This window comes from Nycticebus coucang, chromosome 8 (assembly GCF_027406575.1).
Source record: "Nycticebus coucang isolate mNycCou1 chromosome 8, mNycCou1.pri, whole genome shotgun sequence".
In the NCBI taxonomy this organism is placed as follows: Eukaryota; Metazoa; Chordata; class Mammalia; order Primates; family Lorisidae; genus Nycticebus; species Nycticebus coucang.
The window spans coordinates 8,331,350-8,337,349 of NC_069787.1; the positions used below are offsets into that span (position 1 = coordinate 8,331,350).

A 6,000-nucleotide genomic window follows, 5' to 3' on the forward strand; every position below is an offset into this window, starting at 1 on the left:
CCTCAGTCTTCACAAGATCCCATGAGGTGGATGCTATAGTAGCCCCATTTTACAGATGAAAAAGCTAAGGCTCAGTTAAGCAACTTGTCATTCATACAGGGTGGACATAAAGTTCGGGCACAAATTAAAATTGTTTAGCATAGTAAATTGCACACAAACATTATGGACACCCTCCCTATCCATTCATTCAGTAACCATTCACCAACCCCTTCTGCACCAATAAGACAGACATGGTCCTTACTCTGGTAGAGCTGATATTCTAATTGGGAAGATAGTGAAAAGTCATACCTTCACTAAAAACCATTAGAACTAAGATTCAAACTCAGGTCTGTTGGACACCGGCATCCGTGCTTATAACTACTCCCTGGAGGCAGCTTCTTCAACCTCTTTCTGTTTGTGGGGATGTGATGGTTACTAACATGCATTCTGCTGGCAGCAGCAAGTTTCAGTGGGCCCTGCTGTCCAAGCTGCTGCACAAATGGAGAGCTGTCAGCTTCGATCCTGGCCCATGTGATGCCCCTGCATTATCACTGGAGAATTACAGCAGGGAGGATGAATCCATAAAAGAGGAGAGGCATCCCGGCCCCCACCCTGACAGCATCAGCAGCATTGTTCTCAAAGAGTGCACGTCCGAGTCCTCTGCCATCATTAATGGCAGAAGTGAGTCACTTATAAATAAGATACGGGAGCTTTATTATAATTACATCCCGAGATTCTGAAATGCTCAGCGTCACTGTGAAAGGGAGGGCAGCAGGTGACCGGGGCTTGAATGATCCTCTGCCAGGTACATCTTTCAGATAAAACGTCTTGGATCAGGAGCAATTACAGATAATACTAGGCCTGAATGCTAATGAGAATTACTTACAATTGCATATAATTCTTTGCCATTTATACTATCTGCTTTTTTCTTTCTTTTCTCTGCTTTTCTATCCTGGCATGAATTCTGAGAAACAGACGCTGGCAAATAGGATTAACAGCCATTCAGCAGATGAGGAAACTGATGGCCAAGGCTGCTCAACATTAAGGGCCAGAGCTGGGGTTTCAACCCTGAACTTTTTTTTCACTCCATCATTCTGTCTTTCAGGGTGGGGAAGAGAATCCCACTTCTGGGATTCAGAAAACATCTGCTTGAAGACTTTTCCAGATTCATGCCTCTCAGAACAAGCCCAGAGCACAAAATTCAACCCTGCATCATGAAGGAGCAAGGTTAGCTACAACAGTGATAACCATGGTAATGCCGGGCACTTGTTGAGTCCCTAGAAGATTCTGGGACGTTTATGCACAGACCACCCTGAGACTTCAAATTTAAAGCTTGAGATTGCAGTAAGACTTCTGCGGCACACCCTAGATCTAACCAGACCTACTCCCACTTTACAGATGGAAAAGCAAGAGGCTTGCGGAGGCTGGGCAGCTTGCAGGGGGTAGAGCCGGAATGCAAGCTAGGCTTGTATGACCTTGATAGCAACAGCAATAACCACTCACATTTCAATAGCACTTTTATGGCACCCCTGAAGTGCTTTTATTCACATGAATACACCTAACTCCCCAACCCAGTGAAAAAGGTGCCACAAACATGCTTATTCTAAAAAAGGGGAAACTGAGGAACAGGGAAACTGTGGCTTTCCCAAGGCCACAAAGCTCATTAAGGGACAGTGCTGGGATTTGATGCTGGGCAGGGCAGTTCTGAATCAATACTCATGCTGTTCTTTGTCTCTGCCATGGAAGGGCCACCCTGTTTCTACCAGGCATGCCTTGATGGTGACGAGGAAAATGCAAACACAAAATTCCAGGAGAGCCCAAGAGGACGAGGTCCACAGGTAAGGTCCTTCTGTCTCAGACATTCATCATTCACTCAGCTGAGGGTCAGGACAGGCACAGTCCCAGTCTGCCCAAACCACCCTGGAGAGCTGAGTCCCTTGGCGGCTCTGGTCTCCATCCAGTTCTGAAATCACAGCACAGCACATCCAGCCATCTCCCACCTTCGCAAGACTCTCTGTCCACACTTGCAAATAGTACCAGGCACTCCCTGCCCTTCTCCACAGACTCTGCTCCCACCAGGGGGAATACTTCTTGAGACGCCCAGGCCGCCTGTATGTGAGAGTCCAGCCCTCCTTAAATCATGTTAGGGTATTCACATGAGATGAGCAGGTTACTGTCAGCAGCAGGCTTCCTGAGAGAAATGCAGGGGCATCAGGGTCCCTGTTGCCAGGAGTCCCTCTATGCTTGGCCTTTGGTGCTGCCAGCCACAAGCATAGAAGGACCCATGGACAACCCCAGTGTCACTGATAATCTAGGAGTCAGGCAAGTTCCGTGTTCAATTTCCAACTCTGCCACAAACCAGCTGGGCAACCCCAAGCAAGTCACCTAACCTCTCTGAGGCTCAGAAGACTATCTGTTCCATGTGGCTAGTCATAATAATATTTAACCTTGCAAAGGTGCTGTGAGCCATAAAGACGCGCTGATGCGTCCCCTGCCTCTCTCCCCCAGTCTCTGGCTGCTTCAGTGGGGCCCTCAAGACTCTTCCTATCCGACCCCCAACTCCCCTCTCCTACAGGCCCCGAGACATTCCCCATCTATACTCGCATCACCAGGGCCTCCCGCCCTGCTCCCCACACCACCAGTGGTGCTCCGCGCGCCCTGCAGCCCGGGAACCCGGCTCGCCCAGACTCCCAGCCTCCGCTCCAGTCGCCTGGGTCTGAGTGGAGCCCTCTGTCGGAGGACAGCGGTCCTGCCGGAGCAGCTCTGCATTACCAGCTCCGGACCAACCAGCAGCCGCCAGTGATCAGGGCGCTGGGAGATGAGGGGTGGGACCTCCTCGCTGGGTTTGGGGGACTCTCCCAGGGATAACCGGTGGTTTTCTGGAAGAGCCGCCGTGCGCTAGCTCCTGCTCCATCTCTCTGGATCATCCAGAACGTGATCTCTCCAAGAGCAGCCCCGATGATGCCCAGCTGCTGCCAGACTCCACTTCCTGCCCTAATATCCACCTATTTTCCCCAAAGGAGCCTCTCTGGGTGTGACGAGCAGGGGCTGCTCCTCCGGCCTCCCCGCGCTCCACCAGCTGCAGCGGGCCTGCGGGCGGGCGGTCCGGGACTCGCCCGAGTGGGGTCAAGGGCTTCGGGTCAAGACCACTCGGGCTCAACCCTATCTCCTCTTCACTAGCTGGAGCTCCTACGTACAACTTTCCCTCCTCCAAGCCTCAGTCTTCTCTGTAAAATGGGTTTCACAGTACCTGATTCTTTTGAGTTATAGAGAAAATTGAGAGAGAGAGAAGGGATGCCCAGCGCCTGGCACAGCGAACGCGCTCCGCAGAGGGGCTGGGGCTACGGCTAGCATCCAACTCCGAGCCCGGCGCGGCTCAGGGACCGCCGAAGGCTCACCTTCTCGGCGTGGGAGCCCGGAGGCAGGCCAACCCAGGGGGAGCCACAGGTGTGTGCGCGTCGGGGCGCTGGGGCCCCGACCGCCAAGCAGGCAATGGTGCCAAGGAACCAGCTGCGCCCGCTGCCCTACCCAGGCCGCCCGCGTCGTGAGGGTCCCCAAACGCGCCGACCTGGAGCCGCCTGCTCCGGGGGTCTCGGCCGCCCGGCCGCCCGGCGGGGACGCGCCGATCCGAGCCCAGCCAGCGCGCAGCCTCGCCCCGCAGCCGCAACCCCGCGCCCTGCCCGCGCTGCGCTCCGACTCACCCACGCCGGCTCCCGGGAAAGTTTGGTGGAGTGGCGACAGCGGCGGCCCAGCTGCCCTGCGGGCAGCCGCGGGGGTGGCGGGGGAGCCGCCTGGGGAGGCGGGGCTCGGGGGGAGGAGCCGCGCGGAAGGGGCAGCCCGCCGGGAGGGAGCCCAGCCGGCCCCCGCGCCCCGGCCGCGCTCCCAGGGCCGCCCCCGCGCCTCTCGCTCGGACACCCCCGGCTCCCGCCCCAGGGTTGGAGCTGACCCCGCTGGGCACCCTGCCTCGGGCTCTGCGCCGTGGGGTCGTTCGTAGGGTTTGCAAAGAGGTGACAGAAGAGCTAGAACCTTGGCGACACATCACCATCACTACCACCACCCCCGCGTTGGTACGCAACCGCGGGGACCCAGACAGACACAGGTGAGAAGAGAAACAGAGACGAGACGATGTCAGGCAAAGTCAATCCTGGGTGGACTGAGTAAGACCGTGACCCCACACACCCCTCATCCCTGCTGGAGACACCGAGCTAGAACGCCGTGAAGGCTGTGTTAACCAGTCTGATGCAAACATTTCAAATTGTATATAAAACCAGCACATTGTACCCCATGATTGCACAAATGTACACAGCTATGATTTAATAAAAAAGAAAGAAAGGAAAAGGCGAAGTCAGGCAGCGATAGGGTCGGATCTGCAGATAGGGGACCTCACCCCTAGAGGTTTCCCGAGGAACTGTAGAGACGCAGGTACCTGCGCGTCCCTAACCCTCTGTGCTGCTCTCCGTGAACGAGCTCGAATGTCAAAGTAGGAAGTGTTTGACATTCCTACTGGAGCTGGGACGGGACCTTCCGCGGGTCCCCAGGAACTTCTGCCCCCTGGCTCAGGGAGCTTGAAGATTCTGACTGGCTGCTTTCCTATCCAGAGCTGGAGACAGAGTCAGTCAGTCTCTCTCTCTCCTCCTTTTGAATCTCCAAACGGTTATAATCTCCCCTCAACACTTCAGAAGAGACACCCAAGCTGGGAGGTAGAACCGGGTGTTGCAGAACACAGGCGGTGCCGGGCTAGGGTGGGAGAGTGGGGGTCCCAGGGGTATTGTAGCCTCCTTCCAGGAGGGGGCAGTTCCTCAAGCAGCGGGTGTGGGATCACGCAGAGCTCGGGTTGAGGCCCACCTTCACAGACTGTTGGTGGCAGGTGAGCGACCCGCTTGCCTGGTGTCCGGGTCCATGTCTGTGGAAGGGGGTTAATGAAGACAGGGGTCCTTATGCCCTAAGCTCAAGTGCTGCGGTTGCTTCCTCATTTAACCCTCACAGCAATGATAGCTCCTAAGTAAATAGGAACTGTTACTATTCCTGCTTTGCAGATGAGAAAACTGAGAGGCAGGTAGGTCACAGATAGGAGAAATTAGCACCCACCCTATGCATCTTGGCTCCAAGGTCCAAGGTCATGCTATCATTTTCATCTCAAAGAGGCTGTTGGAAGGTTTCACCATGTCACTTAGGGAAAGGACTTAATAAGTGCTCCATACGTGGTAGCTCAGCGATAACTGAGCCCACATGCAAGGTGGGGGTGGAAGGGCTGATGCTGATGCTCAGAGGTTTAAGACTCTGGATTCAGACTATGTGGTAGGGCCTGTTACTAGGCTGGTACCAACCCTTGACCATACAGATTAGAGAGGCAAGGGACTCCCCATTTGCTCCTCTGACCAGCCCCTTGTATGTCGCCATAATCCCACAACCTGAATCCACACGAGCCTTCTCCAGAACCTTGTGATTCTCCAGCACCTCCATATTTTACAGTCTACCAGACTAATGCACCCTCACTGAGTTAGTTCTCAGCTGGAACTGCTACTCAGGGTAACAACTGTTATACACTCTAAAAGGAAATACATTTTCTCTCTTTACAGCTGTGGGGCTTACAGGAGAGAGGGAGAGAAAAAACCTCAGAAATGGCTGGGTCCATTTTCATTCCCCATCCCCCCCGCCCCCCCGCCCCGTTCTGCAATTCAGCAAAGGCTTAATTACTTGTAATTCCTCTCCAAAGTTTCACTTCCCGGGCTGGTTTTAGGCCTGCTCAACCCATAGTGTTCAGTACTTTTAGAAAAATCAGCATTTTAGAAATAGCATGTCAGATATTATTTGAATCCCCTAGTGACCAGGGTATGCACTATTTTGTTGTGGCATTTGAAACTGATATATCATGAGCTAACCCAGGCCATGTGGTGGAGGCAGGGGGAAAAGGAGGTGACGACCAACATACTAACAATACACAGGCAGCTGAAAAAAAATAATAAGTAGCCTGCTGTCATACTTACTATGCACCAGGCTCTGAGAGTTTTACATACTCTA

General features: G+C 54.0%; 1 protein-coding gene across 4 annotated transcripts in view; it reads right to left on the bottom strand.

The window, feature by feature from the left end:
- HRH1 (histamine receptor H1) overlaps positions 1-3,749 on the bottom strand; it is a 93,657-nt gene extending 89,908 nt beyond the window's left edge. Inside the window, exon 1 of one of the 4 annotated variants that reach the window (XM_053600699.1) lies at positions 3,681-3,749. The gene's annotated coding sequence lies outside the window, so the exon portion shown is untranslated. Of the gene's footprint in view, positions 1-3,547; positions 3,576-3,680 lie in introns of those variants that run through there. The other 3 variants (XM_053600702.1, XM_053600698.1, XM_053600705.1) reach the window with 3 other exon arrangements.
- Between the last annotated feature and the right edge of the window lie 2,251 nt (positions 3,750-6,000).